Here is a 20,061-nt window from a genome sequence, read left to right as displayed (position 1 = left end):
TTTTTATCAATCCAAAAAGATTTATTTTTCCTATTTTAAGCCATTTTCACCTCAGCCTATTGTAGGTTAAAACCAAAAATCAGCTGGTGTGTTTAGAAGCTCTTCAGAATAGTAACATGCTACAGGTTAGCAGTAGAAACCTACTTATAAACCAATCCTTTTTTTTTTTTGCTTTTAAGAAACTGGAAATATATATTTTTATTCTAGCTATTTCTGTCAATTCAGATCAATACACCTGATTTGTAGGCTCTAAAGTGATATCAGTGGTAGTGTTTAGGCCTAGGAGACATTCTTTCACTTACTTGGCTACTCACAATCTAATGTATGAAGAAAATGAGAATATAATGAAGAGAAACTTGCTATTTATAGTTCCAGATGATACTGACAACTGTAGGGTTCTTGTCTGCTTGGTGATTGCTTTGTAAGTATTCCTGTTGTCTTGATCTGAATAACTCACAGAATGACTTTTTAAAAAAAATTGTTGACAGTATTACAGATGTCCTCCATCCCCTTTCCCTGTGTCTCCCTCCTCCCAGCCCAAATGACTTTTTTTTAAAAAAAGCCTTTTCTTCACATGGTGTGTTTAAAGAATTATGAGGATAAATAGCACAGTATGCTGAATAAGATAGTTGGGTTTCCTAACTTTTTATGTTTTTCTAACCATGGGCTTTTATTGTATGTAGGCTCTTTTAACAACAACAAAAAATCCTGAGTATGTTTGGCATAATGTGATATGGTTGTAATTAGTGGATTAATTAAATAATCCACTAATAAAGATTATCAGCACTTTTTTTAAAAATCCTCACTTGAGGATATTTTTCCATTGATTTTTAGAGAGAGTGGAAGAGGAGGAAAGACAGAGAGCAACGTCAGTGTGAGAGAAACACATCGATTGGTTGCATCCTGTGCGAGACCCAAGCAGGGCCTGGGCTGGGGAGGAGCCTGCAACCAAGGTACTTGCTTTTGACCTTGAACCTGGGACCCTTTGGTCTGCAGGCCATTGCTCTATCCACTGAGCAAACCCGGCTAGGGCTATCAGATCTTTTGGTAAATGCTTTGCTGGCAGTTTAATCTAAAAGTTGAAGAGAATTGCTGGTGTAAAATTGATTCTGACCAACATGGAACAACAGTGAGGGGCATATGGAAATAACCATTACTGAACATCTCTTTTGGGCAAACAGACTCATTTTATAGTTACTGCTTTGTGGTGTGGTAAAAAAGAATGTGAGCTTGGAATCAGATCTGAATTTAATAAATCCTAGCTCTAGCATTTGTGAGCTCTGTAACTAAGCAAGTTATTTATCTCTAAGCCTTGTTTTTCTTATTATAAATGACTAGAGGCCTGGTGCACAAAATTTGTGCACTGGGGGTGGAGGTGGGGGAGCCCTCAGCCCAGCCTGCGCCTTCTTGCCGTCCAGGAGCCCTCGGTGGTGTGTCCGACTGCAGTGGAGGCGGGAAAGGCTCCCATCACCGCCACTGCACTCGCCAGCCATGAGTCCAGCTTCTGGCTGAGCGGCGCTCCCCCTGTGGGAGCACACTGACCACCTGCTTTGAGCGTCTGCCCCCTGATGGTCAGTGAGTGTCATAGCGACTGGTCATTCTGCCATTCAGTCAATTTGCATATTAACCTTTTATTATATAGGATACTAGAGACCCGATGTATGAAATTTGTGCAAGGGGCTCATCCCTTGCAGCAGTGGCGGCTTGCCTCGGCCCTTGCAGCCCCAGCTTCGTCTAGAAGGATGTCCGGAAGGTTGTTCCACTGTCTGGTCTAATTAACCTATTATGCTTTTATTATTATAGATAGTACTTTCTACTCACATATAGGACATATAAGGTACTTGATATAAAATAGGTGCTCAGTAAATGCTATTTGTTATTTTATTGATGTAGAAATGGAGGCTTAGAGAAGTTTGTTAACACTCTTAGTGACAAATACCTGATTTCAAAGCTCATGCTTTTCCAAAACACTATTCTTTGCTTCCCAGATAGAAATGGAAGTCATGGGAATCAAAGGATAGTGAATGTGTCACCCTGGAGTTCATATTAGGTAGGAACTCATAGAGAAGCCAGTTTCAGAAACTTAGTAGGAAAGATTGGTAATGACCACAGATGGTATAAACAATCAATATTGATAGAAGGCTCTTAAAAATGAAACCTGTCATTATAATTACAAAGATTTCCATTGAGGGCAGAAAAATGTATGAGTCATCTAAAGGAATTATTATGACTTTAACGTAAGCCATTTCTTTTTTTTTTTAATCTTCACCCTTGAGGATATTTTTCCATAGTTTTTTATTATATATTTTTATTGATTTCAGAGAGGAAGGGAGAGGGAGAGATGGAAACATCAATGATGAGAGAGAATCATTGACCCGCTGCCTCCTACATGCCCTCTACTGGGGATTGAGCCTGCAACCCAGGCATGTGCCTTGACTGGGAATCGAACCATGACTTCCTAATTCATAGTTTGATGCTCAACCACTGAACCACGCTGGCTGGGCTTTCCTTTGTTTTTTAGAGAGTGGATGAGAGAGGGAAAGAGAAATATCAATGTAAGAGAAGCACATCGATTGGTTGCCTCCTGGATGAACCCTGACCAGGGCCAGGGCTTAGGCTTGGGAGGAGCCTGCAACTGAGGTATGTGCCCTTGACTGGAATCAAACCCAGAATCGAACCCGGGATCCTTTGGTTCACAGGCCGATGCTCTATCCATTGAGCTAAACCAGCTAGGGCAAACCAAATACTCTTATAGCTTTAAACATACAAGTCTGATCAGTTACTACCTTAAATTTAAAATCATGAGGCTATCAGATTCTGTAATATTAAAATTTTCTTAAATATTACAAGAACTTCAAGAAAGAATATGTATAGTTTTAAACTTAACATGGAAATATTAATATCATGGGTTAGATATACTTAATTTCTGTATTTATGAACCATGTGGTCATGGTTCTATTCCCTGGTCAGGGCACATGCCTGTGTTGCGGGCTCGATCCCCAGTGTGGGGTGTGCAGAAGGCAGCTGATCAATGATTCTCTCTCATCACTGATGTTTCTATATATCTCTCTCCCTCTCCCTTCCTCTTTGAAGAAAAAAATAAAGAATTGTAATTTTTTGTAAATACTTAAAAAATGCTGTATTGTGGTTAGGCAGCTTTGAAAAATAGCTTTGGTGAGGAAAACTGCAAATTGATAAAAGGAAAACATTTATAAAAATTGAAGATACTAGAGGGATCTTTATATCAGACATTTCACATAGGCCTTGCTGAATTATTAATATTTAACTTGCAACTGTCCATTAAAGATAAATGGTTGTGCAGAGCTGAGATATCTTAATTATGGTAAGTGCATAGTACAAAACATGCTTAATTAATGTATCTTGAAATGAATCAGTCTTCTATTCCAGGAATAACCAAGCTAGTTTGGACCTATGAATGATACACAGATGCTTCCTCATCTCATTTCCTATAAGTCATCAGTCAACTAAGGAAATTTTTTTTACTTATGAAATTGAAAAGTTCGGATTGTTTATCTGGCTTCAGATAAAACTAAACCTAAGTGTTTAAATGATATTCTTTTAGGACTGTCTCCTTCTGTTGGCTTGGTCACTGACGAAGTTTCAGCCTTATTTTTTGCTTTCTAGAGAGAATTGTGTGTTAGGCTGCCTCATTAGTCATATAACATCTCATGGAAGGACTATGATTGGTCCTGCTTTCATTGTATGCTGTGTATGTGTGTGTGCACACGTGCATGCATGCGTGCATACATATACATGTGTACATGTAGATGGGGTCAGCCATGCTTACTAGTAAATGAACTGTATCACCACATGTTAGTTTTACCTGTTCTTGAATTTTACATAAACAGAGACATACAGTAGGCTCTCCTTTGTGTCTTTTTTGGCTAAACAGTATGCTTGTGAGTTTTATATTGTTGCATGAACTTTTAACTTATTTTCATTGCTGTATACTATTTCATTGTGTGACTAATCAGCAAGTTATATATCTTGTTGATGGGCATTTAGGTAGTCACAAATAGTGCTGCTATGAGCATTGCTCTACATGTCTTTAGATGTACATATACTTCCTTTTTTTTTTCATATGTATGCATGAAATAGAAATTGGGTATATACCTAGGATTGAAATGGTTGGGTCAGACAGAGTGTATTTATTGAACTGTAGATATGCCAAATAGTTTTTCAAAGTGGTTGTATCAATTTACACTCCTGCCAGTAGCATATCAGAGTTCTGGTGCTCTGCATTTTTGTTAATATTTGGTTTTGCCTTTTTAAAAACAATCTTATTGTTGGTTTTTGTTTCTTTGATGACTGATGAAGTAGATCATCAATTCATGTTATTAGCTAATTGTATCTCTATTGTGTATGAAATGCCTGGTCTTTGCCCATTTAAACAATATTGGGCCTTAGCCAGTTTGGCTTAGTGAATAGTGTCGGCCTGCTGACTGAAAGGTCCCGGGTTTGATTGAGGTCAAGGGCACGTACCTCAGTTGCAGGCTCCTCCCTGGCCTGGGCCCTAGTCGGGGCAAGTGCAGGAGGCAACCAGTCAACATGTTTCTCTCACATTGATGTTTCTCTCTGTCTTTCTCTCTCTCTTCCACTCTCTAAAAATCAATGGAAAAATATCCTCGTGTGAGTATTAATAACAACAAAAAAGCGATAAAAAATATTGGGTTCTCTGTCTTGTTATTATGGTTTATATGAATTTTTGAAGTAAATGTATTTTAGGCATGAGTTGCAAATATTTTCTTCCACTCTGTGGGTTAATATTTATTTTCTTAAGTGTTGATGTTTTTTTGCTTCGATGGAAGTTTTAAACTATAATACAATCCAACTGATCCATTTTTTAAAAAACTGTTTTATGTGAATTGTTTTATAAGGAAATCTTTGCCTACTCCAAGATCATGGAGATGCTCTCCTATTTTTTTTCATTTCTAAAAAACATTATTTTTTACCCTTAACATACAGATCCATTGTCTGTCGGAATTGATTTTTGTGTATGACATTTGATAGTAGTCTAAAACACATTCATGTGGGTATCTAGTTAATCCAGCATAATAAATTGAAACTTTCTTTTTTATTCTCCTGTAGTTTCATCTTTGACAAAAATCAGGTGACCTTTTGGTTTAAAAAAAGTAGTTGTTCCTTTTATTATTATTTTAAAAAATATTTTCATTGATTTTTTTAGAGAGGAAGGAAGAGGGGGAGAGAGAGGAACATTGATATGAGAGCATTGATTCAGTTACCTCCTGCATGCCCCCAAACAGGGATCAAGCCTGCACCCGAGTATATGCCATGACCATATGCCATGATGGGAATCAAACCAGCAATCCTTCAGTGCACGGAACAATGCCCAACCAACGGAGTCACACCAGCCAGGACAAAAAAGTAGTTATTCCTTTTTTTTAAATTGATTTATTTTTTATTTTTAAAAATATATTTTTTATTGATTTCAGAGAGGAAGGGAAAGAAATAGAAACATCAATGATGAGAGAGAATCATTGATCGGTTGCTTCCCGCAGCCCTCTACCGGGGATTGATCCTGCAATCCAGGCATGTGCCTTGAGTGGGAATTGAATTGTGACCTCCTGGTTCATGGGTCAGCACTCAACTACTGAGTCACACTGCCTGGGCTAGTTGTTTCTTGTAAATATTAAAAAATATTGTCAAGACTAAAACCCAAAGTAAAAGTAATTCTAGATGAAAAAATTGTAATTTTGATAATGAAAATCCTGTTTAATCATGTATCAGTATTAACTATTTAATTGGCTTGATTCTCTTAAGTTTTCTGTTCTAGGAGGTAAAAAGAAGACAAATAAAAATAAAATGATGTGCACTTTTGGTATCAGGCCTTATGCACTGCCTTGTGTTTGGGTCTCACATTTCTCCATAGATAGATTCATATCTCTCCATAGATGGATATCCTTTCCCTCTTTATGAACAAAGAGAGGGAATGACTTTGCAGGAGAAACACTGACTTACAAAGAAATATAAAACTTCTATAGTTCGGTTCAGTGATGCAAGAAACATATTACAGAAAACAATAATAGTACTGTCAAAATATCTTATCCTTTAATAAACACTGGGCTATTTTTTATTCTTACAGATTTTGTGTAAGTATAAAGTTGGTGACATTCTCAAGTAAATATGTATTTCATGTTCTGTCCAACTTGAATGTTGACAGCCATTGGGAAGAAGCATTAACTAATATAGATCATGTATCAATCTATTTTTTTCATACACAACCTATCTTATTTTCTCCTGGAAGGAGTTCTGTTTTTATTTTTTTATATTTTTAAAATATTTTTTAAAAAAATATATTTTGATTTTTTTTTTTTTTTTTTTTTTTACAGAGAAGAAGGGAGAGGGATAGAGAGTTAGAAACATCGATGAGAGAGAAACATCGATCAGCTGCCTCCTACACACCTCCTATTGGGGATGTGGCTGCAATCAAGGTACAGGCCCTTGACCGGAATCAAACCTGGGACCTTTCAGTCTGCAGGCTGACGCTCTATCCACTGAACCAAACCGGTTAGGGCTAAAATATTTTTTAATTTATTTTTTATTTATTTCAGAGAGGAAGGGAGAATGAGAAAGAAATAGAAACATCAATGATGAGAGAGAATCGTTGATTGACTGTCTTCTGCACGCCCCTTACTGGGGATTGAGCCCACAACCTGGGCATGTGCTCTTGACTGGAATTGAACCTGGGACTCTTTGGTCTGCAGGCTGACCTTCTATCCACTGAGCCAAAGTGGCTAGGGCTAGAAATTTCTTCATTCACAAGTGTTTATAGAATTACTAGTAGCCCGGTGCACAAAATTTGTGCACATTGAAAGGGAATTAATTAGAGGAACGTAATTTGGACTCACTATCTAATATCAATAATATGTGAGTGTGAGGCAGTCCGCGTTTCTGAAATTCAATGACATGAATTTTAGCTATTAGTTTGCCAAATAAATGGAATTTACAGATATCATTTAAAAGAGCATTCAGCTTAATATTAAAAACTCTGGCTACCAAGTCAGGTCTGTTTTCAACTTTTTGCCAGCCTTGTAAATTGTTTGCAATATCTGCCCATTTGGGGTTGCATGTCATGGTTATGAATAAATCAGGCTTGCCATACTTCGTTACAATTGCCATAGCATCCTGTTATTGCTGCTGCATATTTCTGGGACTACCCTCAGAAGATGATGGAAGTATTATCATTTTACCATTCGGCACATTGTCATTTTCAGATCTAGATTTGAGATAATCCATCAAACCACTATATTTTTCAACTCTCAACTTAGATTGGTTTGCTTTGATGAAATTTATCTGATTTGCCTCCATTTTTGAATATGAATCCACGATAAACTGTTGAGTTAATTTTCCTGCATTTAAAACAGGATTAAGCCCTGGCCAGTTTGGCTCAGTGGATAGAGCGTCGGCCTGCGGACTGAAAGGTCCCAGGTTCGATTCCGGTCAAGGGGGCATGTACCTTGGTTGCAGGCACATCCCCAGTGGGAGGTGTGCAGGAGGCAGCTGATCAATGTTTCTCTCACATAGATGTTTCTTCTCTATCCCTCTCCCTTCTTCTCTGTAAAAAAATCAATAAAATATATTTTAAAAAATAATTTAAAATAGGATTAAACGTGTCCCGCACAGAGATGAAATCCATAATACTGTATTTGTGTGACTTGTGTCCTTACATTTTGTCTAGTATTATTGTCGATTACACTGTTGTCTCTGAATCTTAATGCAATATTTGTTCCCCAGCCTTTTTCACCATGTAGAAAAAGAATAGGATATGTCATTGCATCTAATGTAGGAAACAGGATACTGATTTGTTTCATTTTAGTGGCATTTGGATTATTGGGATCTGGTTTACAATGAATGAGCAAGTCCCTTTCAAAAGGAGGTTCTCCATCTTCGTTTCTGAATATGACAGCAACCTCGGTTACACGGGGAGAATTATATCTACCTGGGTCACTGTTACGATCGTATTTAATCGCCATTGTTACCTCCGTGGGAGCAATACCTTTTGCTGCTGCTTCAGATTGGGCTTCCTTTTCTACCTCCTGTAGCATTTTGTACGATTTTGTTAATTCATTTATTTCATGCATGAGGTTGTTGATGTTGATCATGAGTCTTTCTGAGCAGCCCTGGTTTTCTGGCATTGCTAATCCTTTACTTGTAGCTTCAGCTGTATCCAAAATATAGAGTTGAGCAAACTTCCGAGAAACACCATCCAAAGGATGTAAAGTTTCAGTACGGTGATAAACTTTCCGTGTATTCTGAAACAGTATGGCCCATATCCTGATGGTGATGCAATATTTGCACCCATGGAAGCAAAAGCAAAATAACTATTTATGGAACAAATATTTTCCATGATATTTTTACTGTCAGAATCTTGGTTTGTCATTAATCTTTTTAAATATGCTGGGTAATCTGGAGAATGTATATCATTTGGACAGACTTTCCCTTTGCTACAACATTGAGTAAATTTCCCATTGGATGGTTTTTCATCAGAGAAATTTAGTGATAGGCAAAATTCACATCAAACAGTCATTCCACCACAACTGTGTTCGAGAATTGCCTCCTCATGTACTCCATTTTCGCTGAGAAGGCAGTTCCTACCAGTATTGGTAGTACTTGTTGATGACTGTTCTCTCGACATACTCTGTTGTCACCACCGCCTTCCTTCAACTTCAAAGGCACGTTGGTCTTTAGACATTTTCTGTCGATAACGCCAGTGTTTTTCGGCATCAGAGCGACGTTTTTCAGTAGCTGGTGTTCAGATACATCCTGTTGCAGGCGCCGCCTTCTTTCAAGATCAGATGCACACTGCTCTGCAGACACTTTTTGTCGATAACGCTGGCATCTTTCAGCTGCAGAGCTACATTGTATCAACAGTTGTTCTTTAGACATAGTCCCACCTCTCTACTGTCACGGTCTGAGATGCAGGTGAATGAGAGTCGTGGCTGTCAGGCTGTTGAGAGCTGTCTGACCAAAGGCTGATTCTGGCTGATTCTGTGGGGTGGGACTTCCTCCTCCCTGCTGTCAGTTTCCACAGCTGTGATGAGGAAGCTGGGGTGACAGAGGGAGCCGCGCCCTCCAAGCCGCCCCTCTCTCTCGCTCTGCTCTATGTCCAGCAGTCTCCTGCTCTGCCAAGTCCTCCAAACCTCTGCTCTCTGCCTGCTCCTCTCCCACTCTGCTCTCCGCTGGCAAGGTCCCGGGAGCCCGTGGGCGTGGCTAGGCACGCCTGGCCGTGCCTCCAGGGCCAGCAATGGTCCCAGGAGCCCGCAGCCGTGGCCGCCTTTGGCCCACGCCGTCGCCTCCTGGGGCGCTTGACACCTGCATATGCAAATTAACTTTCATCTTTGTTGGGTTAATTTGCATAGTCACTCTGATTGGCTTATAGGCGTGGCTTGAGCGTAGCAGAGGGACAGTTAATTTGCATGTTTCTCTTTTATTATATAGGACTAGAGGCCCGGTGCACAAAATTTGTGCACTGGGCGGGGGGGGGGGGGGGTGCGTCCCTCAGCCCGGCCTGCGCCCATTTGCAGTCCAGGACCCCTTGGGGGATGTCCACCTGTTGACTTAGGCCCACTCCCTGGGGGATCAGGCTTAAGCTTGCAGTCAGACATCCTTCTGGCAGCCAGGGAGCCCTCGGGGGATGTCCGACTAAAGGCTTAGGCCCCCAAGGGATAAGGCCTAAACTATTAGTTGGACATTCTTAGTGCTGCCACTGAGGTGGGAGAGGGTCCTGTCACCACCTCTGCACTGGCCAGCCATGAGCCAGCTTCTGGCTGAGTGGCACTACTCCTCGGTCTGACCTAAACCCTAGAGATTAGTACTTCATTTTACAACTTTTTCTCGGTTTATAGGCAGCAGCAAACTCAGACCACACAGTCGGGTGTGCAAGAAATGTTGCTTTCTTTATTGTTTAGTAACCATACCTAACTTCAACTTCAGCCCCCATTCTGCCAAGTGAAAAAACAAAAACAAAATATTATTTAACTTAGGTTCCCCACCCCTTTCTCTGGAGTTGTACTTCCATGTCAGACAGTTTATATCTCAGGCAGAGGTGCCAAAGAACCGAGCAGGGTCAAGAACATGTGGACCTCAGTCTTCTGTCTGGGCTGGCCCCCACCCAGCTGCCCTTGACCCTCACCTCAGAGCTCAAGTCCATGCTGATCCCTGGTATATTCTCCTTATCTGGGCCTTGAGGCTTCTTGAGTCCAATTTGCTCTCTCCCTCCCTCCCTGCCACGTTCTCTCTCTCACACAAAGAGCTATTGGGTTTTCTGGGGTGAGGTCCTCTGACACCTCCTCAGCCCCATTGCATGGACACCATCTGGGTGCCTGGGTCACGGCCACAAAGCTGTGTGGCTGCTCTCAGACCCTCCGTCTCCTGCTGCCTTAGGGAGTGACTCAGTGGGAGGGGAGGGTCACAGTCCTTTTACATGGCCGCCAACAAACACTCAGTGTTCCTTCCCTCTAGTTCTCCTTCTCCTCCTCACCCCAGTCCAGGCACATCTATGTGCAGGGCAGGGGAGGGTGGGAGGCAGGTGTGTTTCTGACCCAGCACACAGGCTTCCAGATCCACTGCTCCCCCAGGAGGTCTTCCACGCTCTGGACCTCAGGACACCCAGAACCTGTCCCCTCTCAGCTGCAGGTCTTTGCCCGCAGTGGTCAAGTCTGTTTAGAGCAGTGGTTCTCAACCTTGGCTGCACATTAGAATCACCTGGGAATCTTTTTAAAATCCTGATTTCTGGGCCTCATCCTCCAGAAATTCTGTTTCTTTGTTATTAATGTTGTGGCCCCACCCCATAACAAAGAAACAGAATTTCTGGAGGATGAGGCCCAGAAATCAGGATTTTAAAAAGATTCCCAGGTGATTCTAATGTGCAGCCAAGGTTGAGAACCACTGGTTTAGAGGCTTGAAGTCAAGAAGTGCCTCTTTGTTCTCTGCTTTCTGGAGGCGGTCAGCGTGGAACATTCCTGCCTGGATTGGGGAGGGGTCTCTGGGTGTTAAGAATACCAGGAGGGGGAGCACAGACTCCTCCGAGAGCTCCAAGAGGGGAAAGGCAGAAGCCTCATCCTGTGCAGGGGCCTGTGCTGGCTGCCTCAGTTTCTCAGAGACAACGAATTTGATGAACATCTTTTCCCCACTGCAGTAGCTGCTTCATTTGTTCGTTCTTGCATTTTTCATTAGCTGCTAAATCGCTGCTGTGGCTGCAAACCTGTTGTGCCTGACTCAGCCAGTGGGGAGCTATGGGAGCTGTGCAGGGACAGGGGAAGGGGGAGGGGGGCCCGGCCTGCAGAGAGGGTCAGTGGTGCCTGCCGGGCTGTTTCGGAGGATGTGGCTTAGGTTAGGTCCTGTCCTTTGGCGACTTTAGGAGGGGAGGCCCTGTCCTCCGCTCCCCACTTTGACTCGGGTGGAAGTTCTCCTTGCTCTCTGGCCTCATAACTCAGTGGATCATAGTGGGATGCGGCAGACAGGCAGCTTCTGCGGCTGCACACGGGCGCGGGCAGGTGGCTTCTGTGGCTGTACACAGGCGTGAGCAGGCGGCTTCTGTGGCTGCACACGCTGTGGGCAGGCTGCTTCAGCGGCTGCACACGGGCGCGGGCAGGTGGCTTCTGTGGCTGTACACAGGCGTGAGCAGGCGGCTTCTGTGGCTGCACACGCTGTGGGCAGGTGGCTTCAGCGGCTGCACACGGGCACGGGCAGGCGGCTTCTGTGGGCGCACACGGGTGCGAGCAGGCGGCTTCTGCGGGAACACACGGGTGCCGGCCTGCAACCCGGGACCGGATCGGGTCACGGGCGGCGGGCAGGAGGCTTCTTTGGCTGTACACAGGCGTTGGCAGGCGGCTTCTGCGGCTGCACATGGGGGCCTGGATGGTGGCTGGCAATGGCGGCTCACACTGTCCCGCCCTGCCTGCAGTATGCAAATTAGCCGCCATCTTGGATGGCAGTTAATTTGCATATGGCACTGATTAGTCAATGGGAAGCGTGTCGGAGGTATGGTTAATTACCCTTTTTGTCTATTATTAGATAAGACTAGAGGCCCAGTGCACGAAATTCGTGCACTGGGGGGTGGAGTTCTCTCAACCCAGCCTGCCCTTCTCACAGTTCGGGAGCCCTCAGTGGATGTCCTACTAATGGCCACAGTCTAGCAGCAGAGGCTCAGAGCAGGCGTCCTGTGTGTGTGTGTGTATATGTGTGTGTGTATGTATGTGTCCGCTGGGGGCCTGCCCCCAGCCGCATTGGAGGCTCAGAGCAGGCACTGTGTGTGAGTGTGTGTGTCTGCTGGGGGCCTGCCACCAGCCACACCATGGAGGCTTGGAGCAGGCGCCCCTCTGTGTTGATCTCTCAGGCTCCTGACCTCCACTGTGTGTTTTTCTCTCCCTTGAGCTGTGGCCAGGGTGGGCTGCACTTTCCTGCTCATGGATCACCGGATCACTTCAGAGACCGGGGGCAGGCCCTGCTCGGTGCTGCCTGTGGGGAACTTTCCTGCTCTGGGATCGCCATGGCATCCCAGGAGCAGGCCCACACCCGGCCTGGATGGCATCTGGTGCTGGCCAGCCCTGCCTGCAGTATGCAAATTAGCCGCCATCTTGGATCGCGGTTAATTTGCACATGGTGCTGATTTGCCTATGGGAAGTGTAGTGGAGGTACGGTTAATTACCCTTTTTGTCTTTTATTAGATAGGATTAGCATAATGTAGAAAACCAGAGTCTTATGGATTGAACTCTGGTTTAGGCAGGAGACCTAGGTTTAAGTTCTGGTTCTATTAGTTGTATGATCATAGGCATTTCTTGAGTTGTTGCCACATACTGGAAATGAAGACGATGCCTAGCCCATTTTTGAGATTATTGTGAAGGTATGAGAAAATTCTTTGTTGTAATAAAGCACATAATATCAGAAGAGTGCCACTTAATTTGCTGTGTATTGAATAAAGTATTTAACTTTTAAGCCTCGTGTGTAAAATGGGAATAATACCTACTTCCATAGTTTTTCTGAGAGTTTTAAATGAGATAATATGTGCAAAGTACGGTGCCTGTCATATTAACATAATAAGTGTTAACAATCAACATTACATGCATCTATTGATTATATATTATGTACTGGGGATACTTAAATTCTTTCATTTAATTCACAGGATAATTCTATGTGGTATGAAGTCTTTTCCCCCAATTCACAAATGAGGAATTAGTGTCAGAAGTCAATTGATCAAGGTCACACAACTAGTAAGTGGTTTAGTTTGGATTGGAACCTAAAACTTTTCCCTCCCATTATACTCAGATGACTTTAAAATTTATGCTGTAGTTGTGTTTATAACATGTAGACAAATCACCTTTGATTGGTATGTTTACAGAATTATTCAAAGACTGAACTTTGTGTATTTCCATGGTTTTCAAATATCTTCTGACATCCCTAGTTTTCTTTAATTTGTTCAGAAGGTCAGAGCTTCTACTACAGAAATAAACATGCTTTGTTAATATATAATTAAGAGCAGTTAATGGTTTGTTTACAAACCACTAGATTTCTTGAGTCTGGCTGAGTTAGCTATATTAAAGAGTAACTTTAGATTTCACCTCTGGAAAGGGAAAAGTACTCTTTGATTTTATTCTCTATTTGTAAGGAGCTTACTTGAAGTTAAAGTACAAAACTGTAATGACTTTATACTCAGAGGAAAAGGTCAAAAGACCCACAAGTGAACAATATGTTTTTTGATTCCAGAGAGAGGAAAGGAGAAGGAGAGAGGGATAGAAACATCAATGATTAGAGAGAATCATTGATTGGCTGCCTCCTACATGCCTCCTACTGGAGATTGAGCCTGCAACCTGGGCATGTGCCTTGAAGAGGAATCAAACCATGGATGGTCTCCTGTTTCATGGGTCGATGCCCAACCACTGAGCAACAGCAGCAGGTCTGGGTAAAGTTTTTTAATGCTGAATCGGGGAAAACAGAAATGGCTATTGTACTAAAAGGAAATTTGGATAACTATATTGAGGCTTCCCCCACCCTTATGATGCAGTCCATTTTTTGAATTTGGAAAACTAATGGATACCTTTAAAGTATTCTTAGTCAAAGTACCTCCTACATGTGATGGCTTTTGCCATTTCACTCCATTGCTGTGAAATGGACAATAGTTAAGCAAACTCCTTCACTTGACACTATATATTTATTTAAAATTTATTTTAAAAAGATCGTTATTGTGGAAAGGTTTGTATATTTGGCACTAGAAGATTTTCTGTTGACTGTTCATCTGTGAAGTTGAATTTGTAAGTCATTGGAAAAATAACATAGTATTTATGGCCCTAGGTGGTTTGGCTCAGTGGATATAGCATTGGCCTGCGGACTGAAGGGTCCTGGGTTCGATTCCGATAAAGGGTACATGCCTAGGTTGTAGGTTCGATTCCCAGTAGGGGGCATGCAGGAGGCAGTGTGGCTCAATGATTCTCTTTTATCATGGATGTTGCTTTCTCTCCCTCTCTCTCTCTTCCTTTCTGAAGTTAATAAAAATATATTTTAAAAAAATACTAAAGCCCTAACCGGTTTGGCTTAGTGGATAGAGAGCATCGGCCTGCGGACTGAAGGGTCCCCGGTTCGATTCCGGTCAAGGGCATGTACCTTGGTTGCGGGCACATCCCCAGTAGGGGGGTGTGCAGGAGGCAGGTGATCAATGTTTCTCTCTCATTGATGTTTCTAACTCTCTAACCCTCTCCCTTCCTCTCTGTAAAAAATCAATAAAATATATTAAAAAAATACTAAAATAGTATTTATGAATTTTATCAACTTGGAATTTGTCTTCTATGTGGAATTACATATAGGTGTTTATGAAAGATAATTTGTTGTGTGTTTGCAGGTCATTATTACACTGTTACTCAAATTTTACTTCTCACAATTATATTTTTACTGTATCTGAATATAATCTGTATAATTTTTTACTTTAGACTGTTCTTTGACTAAACTCTTTCCTGCCTGGCATCAGTTTAAAAAATTTTGATGAAATCATTGGTTCGATGCACTAGTTACCCTTTTTTTTAATACTTCTGAAAGTAAACACTACCTAAATAAAAGTTCATTATTTTACTACTTGAAATTGCCAGCATAGGAATGAATAATAAAATTTGAGAAGGATTTAATGGAATTATTGCATATAAATCAGCATATAATTATGAAGTTCATAGGACTTGGTCTCTTGGTTAATGATTCTGTAACTTACAGAAAAATGGCTCCCAAATAGGTTTTTAAAACTCTTATCTCTTTACATTTACTTGTTTTATGTTTTCATTTTGTTCAGTACCCCTTTGATCAGCTAATATGAATTGGAATTATTAAATAATATTTAGAAACGACAGCCTCATAGTTTTTATTTTTTAATACTTAATTTTGTATATGAGATAATATTAGTTTTATTACAACTTTAGTGGTTCCAAATTATTGTATTTAATTAACAAAAAATTATAAAAATGTATATACCAGTTCAGTATAATTTTCAAAAAAACTTTTGGGATTAGTGTGGGGTTGCCAACTTTTAATTTTGTTAAAAAACAAGTAGAAGATTTGCAGAAATGTCATATTGCACTTATTGAGTAAATCTAGCCTTATGGAAAATGAAGTATTTTTTTGGTATTTTACTCACCTCACTGAAGACCAGTTTTTGGGACCCAATAGCCTAAGCATAGTTTGATTATGTTACTCTTTTCAGTTTTTTGTGCCTTCTCTGATGATTTTTGTCAGTTTCTAGAGTTGTCTCTTTTTTCCTACGCTAGTACATGGTACCTTTAGAGCAGTGGTTCTCAACCTTCCTAATGCCGCGACCCTTTAATACAGATACTCATGTTGTGGTGACCCCCAACCATAAAATTATTTTCGTTGCTACTTCATAACTGTAATTTTGCTACTGTTATGAATGGTAATGTAAATATCTGATTTGCAGGATGTATTTAGGCGACCCCTGTGAAAGGGTCGCGACCCACAGGTTGAGAACCACTGCTTTAGAGTTTCTGTCCAAAATCTCTTCTATTCTCATTTGTCTTGGTTGAGTTAATTTGCTTTCACAGTTGAAGCTCTGATTCATAAATTATGCATGTGGACCTTTCATGTTTTGGGAATTAGCCTGAGATTTTCTACTTCGTAAACGGAGCAATACAATCTTATGTTGAAGATTTTACTCTCTTAGATTTTTCTTTGAACCAATATTAGAGCATTAATTTACATACTACTCACCTTCTTACCTGTAAGTCAGAGAAAGCAAATTAAATGATCTTCCTTACCATTGTGCTGTGACATTATTAAGGTGCAACCCTAGCCCGTTACTCAGTGGTTAGAGTGTCAGCCCATCATGGCTTCCATTCTGGTCAGGGGCTCAGACCTCAGTTGCAGGCTTGATCAGGCGCATGCAGGAGGCAACCAATCAGTGTGTCTCACATTGATGTTTTTCTCTCTCTCCCTCCCATTCTTTCTAAAAATCAATGGAAAAAGTATCCTCAGGTGAGGATTAACAGCAACAACAAAAAAAAGGAAATTATGTACCAAGAATATATGTATATGCTAGAGGCTTGATGCACGAAATCGTGCACCAGTGGGGTCCCTCGGCCTGACCTGTGGGATCAGGCTGAAACCGGCTCTCCAAAATCCCCCGAGGGGTCCTGGTTTGTGAGAGGGTGCAGGCCAGTCTGAGGGACCCCACTGGTGCACAATCAGGGCTGGGGGCAGACGTGGGAGGTTGGCCAGCTGGGCAGGGACTGCAGGAGGGCTCCAGGGCGTGTCTGGCCCATCTCCCTCAGTCTCGATCGGCCAGACCCCAGCAGCAAGCTAATTCACTGGTCAGAGCATCTGCCCCCTGGTGGTCAGTGCACGTCATAGCAACTGGTCAACCGGTCAACTGTCTGCTTCCTGGTGGTTAGTGCTCATTATAGCAAGCGGTTGAGTGGCCTTAGCATATCATCAGCATATATATTTTTTTTTTTGAGAATGATGATTTTTATTTTTTTAAATGCATTTTATTGATTTTTTTACAGAGAGGAAGGGAGAGGGATAGAGAATTAGAAACATCGATCAGCTGCCTCCTGCACACACCCTACTGGGGATGTGCCCGCAACCAAGGTACATGCCCTTGACCGGAATCAAACCTTGGACCCTTGAGTCCGCAGGCTGACGCTCTATCCACTGAGCCAACCGGTTAGGGCATATCATCAGCATATTACACTTTGATTGGTTGAATGGTCATCTGGACACTTAGCATATTATGCTTTTATTATATAGGATATGATGAATGATTGAATATGTGCGTGGATGGGTGACTTGGATGATAACGGGAAAAAAATTAAAAGTTTATTACTCTTGAGGTTTTGTTTTGGACAATAGGGTATTTTTTCCAATTTTATTATTCAAAATATTACATGTCTCCTTTTTCTCCCCCTCTGACCCTTTCTACCCCTGCCCTCCCCCAAACCAATACACTATTGTCTGTGTCCATGGGTTATGCATATATGCATGTCAGTTCTTTGGTTAATCTCTTCCTTTTCTCCCCTCCCCCCTCTTCCCTCCCTACTAAGATCAGTCTGTTCCATGTCTCTGAATCTATTTTGTCTATCAGTTTATTAGATTCTACATATGAGTGAGATCATGTGATACTTGTCTTTCTCTGGCTGGCTTACTTTGCTTAGCATAAAACCCTCCAGGTCCCTACATTCTATCTCAAAGGTTAAGAGATCCTTTTCTCAACTGCAGAGTATTCCATTGTGTAAATATACCACAGTTTTTTCCATTCAACTACTGATGGGCACTTGAGCTGTTTCCAGATCTTAGCTATTGTAAATAATGCTGCAATGAACATAGGGATGCATATATTCTTTCTGTGGACAATAGGGTATTTTATAGTGTCATTTATTTAGATGAAGTAATTCTGACAGAGGAACCAGTTATTGGTATTGGGGCTAAAGGGAAGAGGAATTCAGTTTTGAAAAAGTAGAATTTGAAGTTTTTGTAGCATCCAGCAGGCAGTTGGACCTATGGAACTGAAGCTCGAGGGGAAATGTAGAAGCTGACAAAGCTCAATATTTGAAGTTATTGTATAGCAAGCATGTCAAACTTGCGGCCCACAACAAATATTTTTGTGGCCCAGCCAATATAATTGTATGTAAGAAACGTTTTAATAAAAATTTCGGAACTTAATTTTTACAATATCCTGTCATACATAATTATTAATAGCAAACTACAACGTTCGCTAGTGACTGATTACTATAATCGTGTTGCATTCATTTCCCTTATGCGCCTTACGCGCAGGTGCACTATTTCTCTCCATTAATACTAGCAGTGAATATTTTAGCAACTGATTGCCATGTCATTAGTCTTGGACTGACTTGTTTGGTGTGCACAACAGGAAATATTTTGCTTTCAGAGAACAAGAAAAATAGGTTTATTTGCATTTTGCTTATTTGTGCAGTTATTCAGTGTCTGGTAAGTTAATGTTCATGAAAAATATTAATTTTTATTAAAATGTTCTATTATTTTATGTTAATAATTACTCATTTATTTCAGCCCTTTGTGTTCAGCATGTCTCTATCGAAATAAACCTACGTTTCTATGAAAATTGAAGCTTTTGTTTTTTTGCAACCCACATAAACTTAAACCTTGTTTATTTGGCTGGCCTTTGAGTTTGACATGCTTGTTATACAGGAGTAAAAGAAGGTGGTAATAGAATGGGGACTTTGACATAACCTTGAGGAATACCCACCCCTAAGCAGAGGAGAGAGTAGATTAAGAAATTTTGATTTTATTTTATTTTCTCTTAAAGCCCCACATTCAGTGTATTAGTGAATTCTGTTGGGCCTGTCTCCAAAAATCTATGTTGAAGTGGATAATTTCTTACCCCTTTCACTGATACTGCACTATTATTTCTTCTAGAGGAATAATAGCCTCTGAAACCATCCTCCATGTTTCTACTCTTTTGCTATCTACAGACTGTTCTGTACATAGCTGTCTCTAGAGGGATGATCCTTTTAAATAAATGTCAAGTACATGTTTACTCCCTTGATCAGAATTCTCAAATGGCTTTCATCTTACCCAGAAAAATCCCAAGTTGTTACTGTGGCTTACCAGGTCCTATATAATTGCTATTTACATCTTAGGTCATTAGAGCATTCCTTCCTGATTATGCTTTTGAGTTCACATTTCACACAGTACTCAGAATGATCTTTAAAAAATCTATATCATTTTTAAGGACTGTGCTGTAATGAGAATATGTTCTGTCTTATTGTTAAAATCTTATGACATTCTTTAGAATTTTCCTTGGATCCTGTAAATGTGAGTTTTGATAAAATAGTTTATAAAATTATATTGAAACAAAAAAATGTATATTAGATTGTGCCATTCCTCTCTTTAAAATTCTTCAATACAACAAATAATCCAATTTAAATTTAAAAAGCAAATAAAAACAAAACAAAGGTCAAATTCCTATTATAACTTATACAGCCCTCATGGCCTGGCAGCTGTCTGCTTTAAAGCTTATTTCATGATGTTTTCTCCTTTGCTTACTAAGGTCCAGCCTCACTGGCTTCATTCAGCTTCTGATATGCCAAGTCTTTTTCTATTTAAGTGCTTTTATAGATACTGTTCTTTTTCTCAAACTTTTTTTCCCTTAAGGGTTTATCTTCCATATTTACTTTTAATATTGTCCCAATAATAATGTTTAATGAATGTTTTCTAGGTACCAGGGAAATGAAGAATAAGAGCGGTCTTGCTGCCCTGGCTGGGTAGTTCAGTTGGTTAGAGCGTTTTCCTTATATGCCAAGGTTGCAGGTTTGATCCCTGGTCAGGACACATACCTGACCAGAAGCAACCAATGCATGCATAAATAAGTGGAACAGCAAATCGATGATTCTCTCTCTTTTGCCCTCTATACCCCCGTCTCTAAAATCAGTTAAAAAAATAGAGAGAGAGAGACCTTGCTATAAAATAATTTGGTGGATGACACAGATAAGTGAATGAATAGATGAGTATAGGAAGCAATAATTTTCTAACTGCTGGGGGTTAGTTTGAGGG

At 40.9% G+C, this 20,061-nt stretch overlaps 1 protein-coding gene across 9 annotated transcripts in view; it reads left to right on the top strand.

The window, feature by feature from the left end:
* The window catches only part of ZZZ3 (zinc finger ZZ-type containing 3), a 128,385-nt gene that overhangs the window by 13,051 nt on the left and 95,273 nt on the right, over window positions 1-20,061 (top strand). Inside the window, exon 2 of one of the 9 annotated variants that reach the window (XM_070405407.1) lies at window positions 13,166-13,253. The exons of 7 other annotated variants lie outside the window; for them this stretch is intronic. The gene's annotated coding sequence lies outside the window, so the exon portion shown is untranslated. Of the gene's footprint in view, window positions 1-834; window positions 954-13,165; window positions 13,254-20,061 lie in introns of those variants that run through there. One more of the 9 variants, XM_070405408.1, reaches the window with a different exon arrangement.

Source organism: Myotis yumanensis, unplaced genomic scaffold, assembly GCF_028538775.1.
Source record: "Myotis yumanensis isolate MYYU_CA2020_CCGP unplaced genomic scaffold, mMyoYum1.0.hap1 SCAF_2, whole genome shotgun sequence".
NCBI classification, from domain to species: Eukaryota; Metazoa; Chordata; class Mammalia; order Chiroptera; family Vespertilionidae; genus Myotis; species Myotis yumanensis.
Note: the sequence above shows the minus strand (reverse complement) of the source record. Positions and strands in the feature narration are given on the sequence as shown.